Source organism: Psammomys obesus, unplaced genomic scaffold (genome assembly GCF_907164565.1).
Source record: "Psammomys obesus unplaced genomic scaffold, mPsaObe1.curated_primary_1811, whole genome shotgun sequence".
NCBI lineage: Eukaryota > Metazoa > Chordata > Mammalia > Rodentia > Muridae > Psammomys > Psammomys obesus.
The window spans coordinates 10355761-10370721 of record NW_026596073.1 but is presented as its reverse complement, the minus strand read 5'-3'; positions in this window follow the sequence as shown (position 1 = coordinate 10370721).

Sequence of the window (14961 nt, the reverse complement as noted above, 5' to 3'; positions counted from 1 at the left end):
GGTGTGTTTTCCTAATTTTATTTCTCTCTAAAATAGTTTTCAAAGTTACATAACTCTCCAAGAAGACAACATTGCTACAGTAATGAAACAATGAAGCAGCAATGCCTAGAATATTTCGGTTTTTTTTTTCATAGATAATTCCAACCTTTATTTGGGGCGGGTGAATTTAAAGTTTCAATTAATATGATTGGTTATGACTTTGCCAGCAAGAAGCCTGCTAGCTATGTATCTTGCCCAGGGCTACAGGTAGTTGAATAAAATGGAAATTTCTTTAACAGGAAAAAAACTTCCAATTTGACTAGAGTAGTTCAGAATTGTAAAAATAACCTTGACTGAGCTGTTATCGTGGTGCCTGGATATTCATTATTATTTTCCTACTCAAAAATGGAAAAAGGGGGATTTGGTGGACAAGAATGATGGTTCATCACACACACAGACACACACAAAGAGACTTATAAAAACACAAAGTTGGGAAATGTAACATACAAGCAAAAGAATAGTAATATAACAACAACAACAGAAGCCCAAACAAAACAACATGAGGGGAAAAAAAGCTATAAAAATACCATTGAGTTTTGTGGCCACTTACTACTGGGTGTGGGCTCTACTCTTTAAGTGTGGTTGATAGACCCAATTGGGGAGGAGGAAAACCTGATTTTTTGTTTGTTTGTTTGTTTGTTTGTTTGTTTGAAGACAGAGTTTCTCTATGTAGTTCTGCCTGTCCTGGAACTTGCTCTGTAGGTTGTCCTCAAACGTAGATATCATCCTGCCTCTGCCTCTGCCTCCAGAATTCTGGGACTAAAGGTGAGCACCACCACAACCAGGAATAACTAATTTTTCTTTTGCAAGCAATTATAAGTTGGAGATAGCTTCTTGGCTGTGGACAGGAGTTCTTGTCTGCTTTCTCCTCTCCGTGCTGGAACCCATTTGGCTTGAACCTCTGCAGGCCCTGTGCATGCCCTGCATGCCCTGTGCACGCCACCACAATCTACGTGATTTCTTATGCATCAGTCCTGTTGTGTCTGTAACACTAGTTCCTTCGTGTTATCCATTCCCTCTGACTCTTAAAATCTTCCTGTCTCCTCTTCCATATACAAGCCCTGAAGGGAGAGGTTTGATAGAGACATACCATTTAGGGCTGAGTCTTCCAAAACCTCTTGTATTCTGCACATTGTCCAGCTGTGGGTCTCTGTGTTTGTTCCCATCTACTGCAATATGAAGCTTCTCTGAGGACACTGATCTGTGGGTACAGAATTGTCAGGAATCATTTTATTGCTATGTTCCCTTAACACAACAGAAGTATTTGGTTTATCCCTAGGTCTTTTTCTTTGTTTGTTTGTTTATTGAGACAGGATTGTGAGTGTGTGTATGTGTGTGTGTGTGTGTGTGTCCACAGCTGTTTGAAACTAGCTCTGTAGATCAGTCTGGCCTGAAATTCACAGTTATCTATCTACCTCTGTCTCCCAAGTAAAGGAATTAAAGACATGTACCACCACCTCCTGGCTAAAAAATTCTTTCTTATTACAAAAATGACAATTTCATATCATTAGATAAATTGATCTATTAATAATATGCTTCCACTGAACTGAAACTGCAGGTGTGAAGTAAACCAGCAATACATGAATTGAACAATTAACAGCGATGGGGCTTGGAGGAAGTGCGACCTTAGTCTACTTTACAGAGGATGTGATTTTCCTTGATGTTTTTTTTTTTTCTTTTTGAAATAAATAATTTTAAATCTTACATAGACCTCCGGGAAATAAGAAAGTCAATGTGTTAAGTCTTTCATAAATATTCTGTGAGTGCTTGGGGGGTGGTTGGCAGGGAGACTGTATTTCTTTGTCTTGGACCTGGTACTACTGAGCTGATTTAGTATTTTAGGGAAGACACTTGGTAAAACACTAAATTGGTGTTTTTAAAAGAAGCTCTGATGTAGAGAGTCATGGAAATTACCAGGACAGAACCATACAACTTGTGCTGCCCTACAGAGCTGTGTCCTAAAGGGAATCATTTATCTTATAAAAATAAGTAAAAATTTAATACATTTTTGTGAGGTAGGTCTTGGAGAGATTTGCCTAAAAGAAACACTTTCGGAGACTTCTCTCAAAACAAATTTGACCATGGTGGGCTTCCACATTAACCTGCCTGTATGTAGTTGAAAGCATCCACGGAAGGCATCCTTCTCAGAACTCTTGAAGTGGATAAATCAAATTTCTTAAATGGGTTTCCTATTAGTTAGCTTTCCATTATTTGAATATAATGATAGCTAACATTCGTCAAAGCTATTTTACTTGCCAATCTCTGTCCTATGCAAATAAATTTCTATTTTAAACTTTCATAATAATCAGCTCAAAGGTAAGCTGCTTCAGCTAGCAGAAATCCCAGTATTTACTGCCAACTTAGTCATTGTTTATTCTTATCCACTGTCATGAAGACTGGTGTGTTTCTGACTCTGCCTTGGCCATATATGCCTTTATACTAATCACATTCAGAAATTTTGATACCAGACTACTTTGATGAGCTATCTCACAGAACACACATGCACACACTCATGTACATACACACACACACACACACACACACACACACACGCACGCACACACACGCACACTCATGTGCTCAGTGGCAGGCAGCTCACTGGAATTAGTTAGGTGGTCAAAGACAGGGCAAGAGATGCTGATCTTAAATGTCAATAAAACTCTACTTTTAGGAACATTCCATAGGAAACTGTTTCCAGGAGAATGAACCATTTCTGGCGGTAGTGGACTCTTGCCCTAAAAGACAAAGGCTGACTACAAGGTATGCTTAGAAGAACATGTTACAAGGTGCTTAAAGTAGACCGGAATAAATACTGTCTCTGTAGGGGGTAAGTAAAAAGATGAAGATGTATAACAACGGATGGGAAGAATTACCAGAGGACAGGAAAGGAATTGAGTCTAGGCAGCCCTTTAGCTCTACCTGCGCTCCACGTGAGTAGAAACACTAAGGAATTGTGGGAACCAGCGGAAGGGACATGAAATAGCTACAGAGATGCGAGGCGTTTCCTATTCATATGGAATCCATAGCTAACAGTGACCAGCTCCCCACTGAGACTTATCAACAGTTTCCTCCAGGGTGTTCTTCATTAAGCCTCTTTAGCAATTTCAAAGTCCACCTTTTGCTGAGAGACATCTTTCAAGAAAGGCAAAAGGAGTAGTTTTCAAAGTAAAAAAATATGTATATACATATTTATATAAATATAAATATATATGTATGTTTATACACATATATATGTATGTTTATACATATATATTTATTTATATATATACATATATTTATACATATATGAATTGAATTAAAGTATAGTATATTCAGAGCAGAACAGTTCAGAATGGAAAAGAATGACCTGGAACTTTATAGTCGAAGACATTGGTTAAGTTTATGAATTTTCCATTAATTAAAAAAATTTTTTTTTTTCTCCATCGGTAACAAGGAAGATCCATTTACCCTCTGCATAGAGAATACGTGAAGAAAAGTTCTGCAATTCACAAAATGCAAGTCACCACACTGAGTGCTCACAGGAGCTCTGTGAACTGTTGGTTTATTTCTGGAATGGAGGTGACAAATGAAGCCGTGTAGGTTAGTGCTTTCCCCAGCGTGATTTATCCAACCGTCGGCCAAGCTGTCTCTGGGCTCGGGTCTTGTCTCAGTTCTGTTCTGGTTCTAACTGCACTGTATTGTCTCTCTGTTTAATGACAGGGCTTGCTTCTGTTGCTCAGCCATAAAGAATGAAATCTATCATTTGCAGCAAATACATGTAACCAGGAGATGTTAGGTTAAACAAGCCAGACACAGAGACTAGATAACCAGATCTCCTGTGTTCACTTACATAATGTGGAGGCTTAAAAAACAGTTGAACCTGACTGGTGAATACTTATTGTGGGAGATTGAGAATGACACTGAGAAAGGATTAAATGGGAGTCAGGGAGTCCAGATTTGACCAGTGCACCGTGAGTATGCTGAAATACCACACAGGAGTCATTAATATTTAGTCAATAAATGCCAATCAAAAGGAAGAGATAAAACTTATTAGGATCAAATAGCGTAATAGTTAACTAAAAAATCACACAGAAAATGTCAAAGTATGAGCCAGGAAATATTTAGGTTGAAAGTATTTTTCCCTCTTTCAAAAAAATAGACTTTCAATATAGAAAATCACAATATTATTTTATAATGTAGCATAGCTCTGGTTCTGTTGAGATTTATATATTTGAGGCATTTGATATATACAAAATTATGCATTCTAAGAAACAAAGTTCCTAGAAGAGGGCAAATTGTGTAATATACATGAATTATTCTGTTTAGTAAAGTACAAAATGTTAGTGGATATAGGCACTTGGCACTAACACATCGTCACAGCGTCTGCTCAGTCACTGCAGAGGTCAGATTCATCCAAGACATCAGTAAAAGATTTACTTACAAACCACCGACTCTCCCGTATTAGTTCTCTGGCCATCCCGAGGCATTAATCAGGCTGCACTGACACCATCCATCATCCTGACCGGCACAGCGCTTTCTAAGATTGCTTACACTAGCTACTTGGGAGTATCTAAACACGTGTTCTACACTAGTCTTTTAAACCTCCTTTAATTGGGCCACTTTGGGGCTCCTGGGACTCTAAGAATTTCCAAGGGATACAGCTGTGAATAGTCAGCCCTTCCATTATTCTCCATTTCAATCACATTGTTTCTCCACATAAGCACAAGAGGATCTAAGCTCAGATCCAGGCTCTGAGCCTCTCTGCTTCTCTGACTGGCTGCTTACCTCTTGCAACTTAGGTGTAGCTCTGTTCTTTTCTCTTTTTGATATTTCTCTGATTCTTACAGATAGACGTGTATCTAAAGGAGTAAACACTGTGGCTTGTTAGTCTATAGGACTCAGTTAAAAACATTTTCAAGATAAAATATTCCCTTTAAAAACATCTGTATCTCCTGCCCCGCCCCCTCCCATCATATCCTCACTCTCCTCTGACAAGGAATCTCTTGCATGCCTTTTGATCACTTCCCCCTAGCAAGACTGCCTTGCCAGGCCACCGTGGCAGAGGATGCACTCAGTCCCGTTATGACTTGATGTGCTGAGATGTGACAGCTGCAGTCATGACATCACTGTTCCATAGCTTTATTAGCCAATCCAGAAGTATCTGTAATCCATCTGTCTATCATCTGTCTAGCTATCATCTATCCATCTATCTAAAGTGTAAAGAAAAGTCCAACTGCCCAAATGTCAAATCAAACTAGATGATCATTTTTTCCATCAAAAAATTTCATTAGTTCAAACTTCATTGCTTTCAAATTACAGTAACAGAAATGTGAGTATACAAAAAAAAAAAAAAAAAAACCTGTTAACAAGAGATAATTACTGTCTCAGGCTTGGAATCTAGGTTTGGTACCATGCATGCTTGTAATCCCAATGTTAAGCTCCAGGCCAGTGAGAGATCCTGTCTCAAAGATAATTGGCATTTCTGAGAAATGTTGCTTCAACTGTCCACACACATGCCCAAATGTACACAAGCACTCAGACCAGACATAAATACACTTTTTTTTTAAACAGAGAAACTTAGAGGTTCTGGTGGTGTAGCTCAGTGGTAAAGCACTTGCCACGCATATACAAGGCCACAGGGTCAATCCCCAGTCCTGTGGGTGGAGGAATGGGGAGAAAGAAAGAAAGAAAGAAAGAAAGAAAGAAAGAAAGAAAGAAAGAAAGAAAAATTGTGTGAGTTACCTCCATACAAAAAAGGGAGCACCGTGAATGAGAAATCTAAGCAGGATGTGAAAGTCAAAGCATAGCAAGCATTTTTTTGTGTTCCCAGCTGGCTGCTTGGCAAACCACATCACAATATTTAGAATAGGTATTGTTCAAACACCGGAGAGTAATGACTTTACAAGATTCCTGGATGTTTTTGTTGTTGTTTTAGCATAGTTCAAACATGTACCTTTCTCCCCCCCCCCCCCCCAGTATTTAGGGATATGCTAGACAGTAGTTTCATTTTGTATTTTAATCAAGTCCTTTCACATTCACTTCCATGTGGTAGATGCCATGCAAAACACTACTTTGTTGTTAGTACAAATGGAGAGAAAATATAAACCATCTCTCCTGCAAAAGAGTCATCTGGAACCTCTAATCTTAGAAGCACACTGCTTTAGAAAAGAAAGTAAGCAATCTAGTCTCTATTTGGCTTCAGAATTTAAATTGAAATCACATTTTACATGAAGTCTGTGACAAAAGTGATGATCACAGAGATGGAAAAAATTAATGTCTTTCAAAACCAAATTTTGTTACAAATATGGGAATAAAATCAAACTTAACTATTTTTGAATCAGCCCAAAATAAAACATATAGAAGCCAAACTTGACCTCTCTATGTCTAGAAAGTAAGCTCCGCATGATGTTTCTGAATTTTACTCATCTAAATTAGTTTTCTTCACTCTGAAGTTACCCATTCTACATTTCAAAAGGAATTTATGTTTTTACTATGTGAACAACAGACAACATGAATTGTATCGAATGCAATAACCACAGTTAATATTTTGGAATACTTCCCTTCTCGTGATCCAAACTCTGGTTGTATATTTATCTTTGCATGTGTGTGCATATAGTTAACATTATTTTTAAGTTACTGGCATCGTGCTATGGATTTGAAAGCTATGCTTTCGCCCAATAGTTCTGTAGGAACATATTCTCATGTCACTTCAGAATGCTCACAGGCTTATTATAAATTGTTGCCCAGCACAGTTGTATATATTATAGTGTTAGCTAACCAAGTTTTCTAGAGATGATTAATTCTTGTTTTTGTAGAGTTATTCCTCAATTAAAATGATCTACTTCAGAACAGCAAGGAAAGACATGGAAGCCGTGTCTACTTAAACCTTTAAAACACTTGAAGACAGGTCCAGAAGATGAAATTATTCCCAATGCAGCAGTCTTAGTGCCAGTGAAATCATCCTGTCACTAAAAGGAGACATGCTTATGTGACAAACCAGACTTAGGAAACATCAGAGCTACTGGATCTTCCCTCAACCACGACCAAACCAAAACCTACCTGAATATGTATGTTCCAGCTAGTCCCTGCCTATTTAAAAATGATGGTTAAACTCAGTAGATGGACAGGGAGTCTTTGTTATCAGTCTCCATTACCCTGGATAACTAAGTTTTCTAACACTGAAATCATTGTTAAAATACCTTTGAGTAAAAAGGACTGTCACATTAATTGTATGAATATTAATCATAAACAGTAATTATATTTCTTTTTGTTGATTTGTTTACTTTGAGACATGGTCTCATGTAAGGTTAACCTTGAACTCCTTGTGTAGCCCAGAATGACCTTGAAATTCTTTTTTATGTAACTTTCACTGAATCTCTTCTTTAAAAGTTTCATACCCAAAGTGCATTCTTATTACTATAATATAACCTCTTCTCTAATCTCCCTCTTATCCTTACTATACTTCCTTTCTTACAATTTTATGCCTTTGTTTTGTGTTTACACTCATCCATTGTAGCCAGATAGGATCCTCAGTAGATACATAACTGAAGTCAATGACTGTGCCTCTCTCAGAGTCCATCAGTAGCCAGTAGTTCAACAGGGATGAGCAGAGACCAATGACTTTCTTCCCAATCCATGATTAACTATTAACAGGCCCAGTCTTGTACATGGCAGTTCAAGAAGCTCACAGCTACTATAAAGCTATGAATGCATTGTCTGTGTCATGCCCAGAGGATAACATCATTGTCCTTTTATTTTGCGGCTCTTATAGTCTTTCTATCACTAGCCCACTTGTCTTAGTCACTATTCTATTGTTGTGAAGAGACATGATCATGGCAACACTTATTTAGGAAAGCATTTAATTGGGTTTGGTTTACAGTTTCAGAGGTTTAGTCCGTTATAAGCCTGGTGGGTAGCATGGCGGCACACAGGTAGACATGGTGCTGGAGAACAAGCTGAGAGATCTACACCCAGATCATGGCAGCAGGAAAAGAGAGAGAGACACTGGCCTTGGCTTGGACTGTCACCTATGTTTTGGAGGCTACACCTGTGTGTTGGAGGCTCCACCTGTGTGTAGGAAGTTGGCACCTACGTGTTGGAGGCTAGCAGCTGTATGTTGAAGGCTACACCTGTGTGTTGAAGGCTACACCTGTGTGTTGGAGGCTACACCTGTGTGTTGAAGGCTAGCACCAGTATGTTAAATTTATGAAACTTGACTCCTAATGAATATAATAACTAGAGCATAACAAAATACTTTGTCCTTCAGAATGAAGTGGAAGAGATGGACAACCCACTGAAATGCAGTTACAATTACATTGTATTTAACCAGAGCAATTATTGATTTTGTCTGGTGAGTCAAACTGTAGCCCCTTTAACATAGTTCTCAGTGTCACACAGACTTTCCATATCCTGGATGAAATATTTTTAACTGCTCAACTCACATGCCTGTTCTCTCCTTTCCCATTATTTTGATGGAGTTGGATGCTCCATTCATCATAATTGTTATTGTGTGAGTCATTCAAAGAAGGGGCAACCTTTCATCCATGTTCATCGTGGCGCCTTGTATAATGCCCAGCATACAAAACACTAGTCGATCCTGCATGTAAATTACCCATTCCATCCCACAGCAGTTCTGCCCCTCCCGTAGTAATCTGACATAGGAGTATGTCTTGTTGCTTGTCAAAATTTTCAACAACTGTCATAATGTCTGATATACCATAGGTACTGATAAACATCTTCCAAGTAAATATTACATGTAGTATCGATATTTGAAATGTGCAAATTGTGTGTATAAGTGTGTGTGTATATATATATATATATATGTATATATATGTGTGTGTGTATATATATCTTACAAAGCATATAGTGCATGTAATTAAATATAAAAACCTCGAGGTATCACTATTCCTTATTTTCTGAGAAAGCACCAGATTGATTTTCAAAGTGTCTGTACAAGGTTATATTCCCACCAGCAATGGAGGAGGGTTCCCCTTTCTACATATCCTCTACAGGATGCATCATCCCATGAGTTTTTGATCTTAGCAATTCTGATGGATGTGAGGTAAAATCTCAGGATCGTTTCGATTTGCATTTTCTGAATGAATAAGGATGCTGAGCATTTCTTTAAGTGTTTCTCTGCCATTCAATATCCCTCTGTTGAAAATTCTCTGTTTAGTTCTATACCCCATTTTTAAATTGGTTTACTTGGTTTGATGGTATTTAACTTCTTCAATTCTTTATATATTCTGGATATTAGCCCTCTGTTAGATATAGGGTTGGTGAGGATCTCTTCCTAGTCTGTAGGGTGTTGTTTTGTTCTGACAATATTGTCCTTTGCTTTACAGGAGCTTTTCAGTTTCATGAGGTCCCATTTATTGATTGTTGATCTTAGAGCCTGAGCTGTTGGTGTTCTGTTCAGGAAGTTGTCTCCTGTGCCAGTGAGGTCAAGGCTCTTCCCCACTTTTTCTTCTAATAGATTTAGTGTGTGTGGTTTTATGCTGAGGTCTTTGATCCACTTGGACCAGCTATACCACTCCTAGGCATATTCCCAAAAGATGCCCCACCATTCAATAAGGACATTTGCTCAACTATGTTCATAGCAACTTTATTTGTAACAGCCAGAATCTGGAAACAACGCAGATGTTTCTCAACGGAGGAATAGATACCGAGGATAGAAAGTGTGGTACATTTACATGATGGAGTACTACTGAGCTATTAAAAACAACGGCATCATGAAATTTGCAGGCAAATGGTAGGAACTAGAAAAGATCATCCTGAGTGAGGTATCCTAGAAGCAGAAAGATACATATGATATATGCTCACTTATGAATGGATATTAATCATATAATATAGGATAAGCATACTAAAACTATACTCTTAAAGAAGCTAAACAACAAGGAGGACCCTAGGGAAGATGCTTAATCCTCATTCAAAGGGCAAACAGGATAGACATCAGAAGTAGGAGAAGACAAGGAACAGGACAATATCCCTCCACAGAGGACCTCAATACCTACCAGGGTTATTGAAGGAGACACTAAGACTCATAGCCAAACTTTGGGCAGAGTGCTGGAATCCTTATGGAAGAAGAGGGAGATAGAAAGTCCTGGAGGGGACAGAACCTTCACAAGGAGAACAGAAGAGCCAAAATGACTGGGCTTGGGGGGCCTGCAGAGACCAATACTCCAACCAAGGACTACACATGGAGATGATCTAGAACCCCTGTCCAAAGGAAGCCCATTGGCTGCTCAGTTTCCAAGTGGGTTCCCTAGTAAAGGGGTACAGGGGCTGTCTCTGACATGAACTCAGTGAAAGCTCTTTGATTACCTCCCCCTGGAGGCTGTAGTCTTGCCAGGCCACAGAGGAAGATGATGCAGCCAGCCTTGATGAGACCTGATAACCATTTCTTACCTTCCCTTCGTGTCTTTACTCAATAAGCCTCAGAAGTTCACTGATCAGCTTTTAAATTTGGTAATAAGGTATTGATATGATTATGATAGGCCTCAAATACATAACTTGTGTCTTATGTATCCATTGTGATACTCAAATCACCTTCCAGGACTGATACAGGACTGATTCACTAGGCCCTCACTACATAATAACGGCTAAGTGAGACCAAGTTTTTGGAGACATGTCAACCATCAACTAAGAGAAACAGCATGGAAGGTGGTGAGCAGGAGAATGAAATAAAGGAATCAAAGGAACTTCCATTTCTGGATAAGATAGTATAATATGTAGATAATAAGAATAATATAGACATAGTATTTATTATTTTGGGAATACAGAGGAGCTCCTAATCCAACTCTGGGTAGTATATGAAGATGGGAGCTACTGAGACAGTTTTATGGGTAGAGGAGCATGCCATGAAAACAAAGAGATTAGAGGTGGACTGTCGGGACATAAAGGCATATATGTACCACCCTAAGGAGCTTAATGGCCCTCTCATGTTTAATGGAGAATACCAAAGTGCTTTAAGGACTGCAGAAAATTATCTGATATATGTTGTAGGATCCTCTTGCTTGTTGTGTGGAAAACTTATTGGGGCATTAGAAGAATACTAGAGTAAGGGGAAAGACTTAGGAGACGATTGGAATTGTACAGTATAAATATGACCAGCATAAGTAAATATGCAGGAGAGTGGGAGTGAGAATATTCTAGAAACAATTAGAAGAGAAAATTGGCATGATTTGGTGATGGAGTTGATGAGGAATTCATACTAACTAGGTAAGTCAACAATGGTTTCCATGCTTCCAGAGAAATGTAGATCAGCAACTATGAAATGGTATGGAAGGTGTGAACTCATCAGCCTGGCTTTTATATACTGATAAAAATATTACATACTTTTCAGTGAAGTTATTCAATATATAGATTTTGTATGAATCACCAAATAAAATAAAAGTCACCAAGCCAAATAAAAGATGAAATGTAAACCAAAATGAAAAATGGAAGATCAGATATCCAAATAATCACAGAGCCCATTAGCAATGTGTGGAGAACAAAGAGAAATGGTTTAGATACTGAAGGACCAATAACAATATTTTAAAAGGAGTTGCTAATAAGAGGTGGTGGGGGACGGCTCAGTGGATAAAATACTTGTTGTGCAATAGAAGACCTAACTTTGGATCCCCGGAACCCATGAAAAATTCAGAATGTGTTCTGCACACACATACATAGCCCACACAGAGAAGAAAAGCCCTAAAGACACTACCTCTCACAAGACAGTACCAAGCTCTCCCTCTAACAAAAGGCAGGACAGATGGACACTGTCCAGCACCATTACACAGACACCACGTTTGCTCCTCAACGTCGTTATTTAGCAATGCTCGTCTGTGTTCTCTCTCGCCTTCAGTGAGAACCCACTTCTCACACAAGCCTCGTAAGGTTTTGCGTAAGCTTGTTCTTGAACAACAAAGGATGTTATTAATCATAATTCACCGTAGGATGGAGAAGGGGTAGAAGCACTTGTTCACAACGGTGGTTTTGCACTCATGCCGGGAAAGCAGGGAGCAGGCCTTATGGAGGCACACTTACAAAAGGGGCCGTGCTGGCTGAGTGCTAATGGAAAGCCCCAGATGGTGAGCTGTGTTTGGCAAGTGCACTCTCCCCGAGACATGTTTTAAGCAAATCGATGATCTGGTGTATGGCCATTTGGACAATACTTGTGAGTACTTTGATATGCGTTTTGATGTATATTTGATGTTGGTTTTTAATGTATTTTAGAGTAAATTCTCTGAACTGCTTTGTTTTTATCCTGTGCCCCAAAGGGATGTTATTTGTGAATCTTATTAAATATTAACGTGAATTCACTTCCCATATTCTGTCTGTCATAGATGAAGAACAACTCATGTTGATGTACAACTTACATTCATTGATTTCTAGGGCTAGTTGTGCTCAACAGCATTTCCAATTACGTGATGGATCTGAGCAAAATTTGATGATTTATCTAAATGATATTCGGAACTTTGCTCATCAATAAAACTCTCTCTGGTGGCTGTAAATTCAAAGAACTCCATTTTCTCTCTCTGGAACACAGCATAAAAGTTCATGAATTGAATCAATACACTCCTACAATCCAGCCTTTCTCTCAATCATCACGTTACGAACAAACCACTCATGTCAGTAGCCCATTTGTGATGGGTGTGGGACATGAAATACTGTGGCTATTCATAAGTAATGGGGAAGACCTTACTTTCTCTGCAACATCCTTATTTGCAACAAGCCATTTCTAGCTATATAGCAGTAAAATTTTTTTGAGTTACATAATATTTAGCTAATTTTTAATTAATTTATTTATAAATTTTTATTTTTATTAATTACAGTTTATTCACTTTGGATCCTACCTGTAGCTCCCTCTTTCTTCCCCTCCCAATCCCACCCTACCACCCTCTTCTCCACCCATGCCCCTCCCCAGTCCACTGATAGAGCAGTTCCTCCTCCTCTTCTAAGATCAACAATCAATAAATGGCACCTCATGAAACTGAAAAGCTTCTGTAGAGCAAAGGACACTGTTGTCAGAAGAAAATGACTGCTTACAGATTGGGAAATGATCTTCACCAACCCTGTATCTGACAGAGGACTAATATCCAGTATATATAAAGAACTCAAGAAGTTAAACAGCAACAAATCAAGTAATACAATTAAAAAAAGGGGTTCAGAATTAAACAGAGAATTCTCTGTAGAGGAATATAGAATGGCAGAGAAACACTTAAAGAAATGTTCACCGTCCCTAGCCATCAGGGAAATGCAAATCAAAATGACACTGAGATTTCTCCTTACACCCATCAGAATGGTTAAGATCAAAAACTCAAGTGACAACACATGCTGGAGAGGATGTGGAGAAAGGGGAACCCTCCTCCACTGCTGGTGGGAATGAAAACTTATGCAACCACTTTGGAAATCAATCTGTCGCTTTCTCAGACAATTAGGAATAGCGCTTCCTCAAGATCCAGCTATACCATTCCTAGGCATATATCCAAAAGATGCTCAAGTACACAATAAGGACATTTGCTCAACCATGTTTTTAGCAGTTTTATTTGTAATAGCCAGAGCCTGGAAACAACCCAGATGTCTCTCATTTGAGGAATGGATACAGAAATTGTGGTCATTTACACAATGGAATACTACTCAACAATTAAAAACAAGGAAATCATGAAAATTTCAGGCAAGTGGTGGGAACTAGAAAAGATCATCCTGAGTGAGGAGTGAGGTATCCCAGAAGCAGAAAGACACACAGGGTATATTCTCACTCATGAGTGGATATTAGAAATAAGTGGATAATATACCAGTTTAATTTTTAAAAAGAAATTTATTTCTATTTTATGTATATATTGTTTTTTCTTCACATATGTAAGTGCAGCATGGGTATCTGATGCCCACAGAGGCCATAAGAGGGTATGGGATGCTCTGTAACTGGAGTTACAGACTGCTGCCAATCACAGCGTGTGTGCTGGTAACCTAACCCTGGTCCTATGCAAAAGCAGCCAGTGTTCTTAACTACTAAGCCACCTCTCCATCCCCTTCAGCTTAATTTTTATGCTGCAGAGACTAGACACTCTTACCCACCAAAGACAGAAGCACAACAAAAACTTTGTAGCTTAACAAGTTTTGAGTTAATACCCATCACATAAGCATCATAAAGAATTTCTATAAGAACGTTCTACTTTATGTACTGCAGTACTCTCATTGGAGAATAATTGAAAGCTAATCATCAAGAAGTTCACGAAAGTAAAACAGACACTTTAAGAGGAACAAAGTAACATTTATCCCCTACAGCCCCCCATTTTCCTCTCCTAGAAAGTGGAATTATCTTCTAGTGTTATTTGGGGAAATACATGAGATATTAAATCTCTTAACAGTGCTTGCTGTGATAGGATTGATGATTAGTGGGTTAAATTAACATTCATTCATCACTTGTAATTGGTTTCACTGTCTACTAACAGGTATCGTAGCAATCATTAGTGAGAAAAAGTTGTTATCGAAAAACTCACAGGATCTATCAAATGATAATAACTTTATTTGTAAGTAGAGAAAGTATTGTCGCTATTCAGTTTGTCAAATAAATACATCAAATCTACAAAAATGATTTGAAAACTCAATTTATAATAGTTAACATGATCACAAACTCTGAAATATGCAAGCTGCCTTTTAGCAGAGCAGAAACTGTGGTTTATCAGAGTGATACTCCAGACTGTTCTAAAAGAATCATGATTCTAGTCCAGTTTCCCACAACAAACAGAGAGATATGAATAACAAATTCAGTTATTATGTTTAACTCATCAACTTCTTTCCCAAGGATGAGTGCATGCAGCATTACAGTGAGTATGTTGCTGCCTAAATTAGCAGGTTGTCTGTCCAGCAGTGAGACTGCTGCGTCTTCTTAAAAGGTTTTTAAAGATTCACTCACACACACACACACACACACACACACACACACACACACACACACAC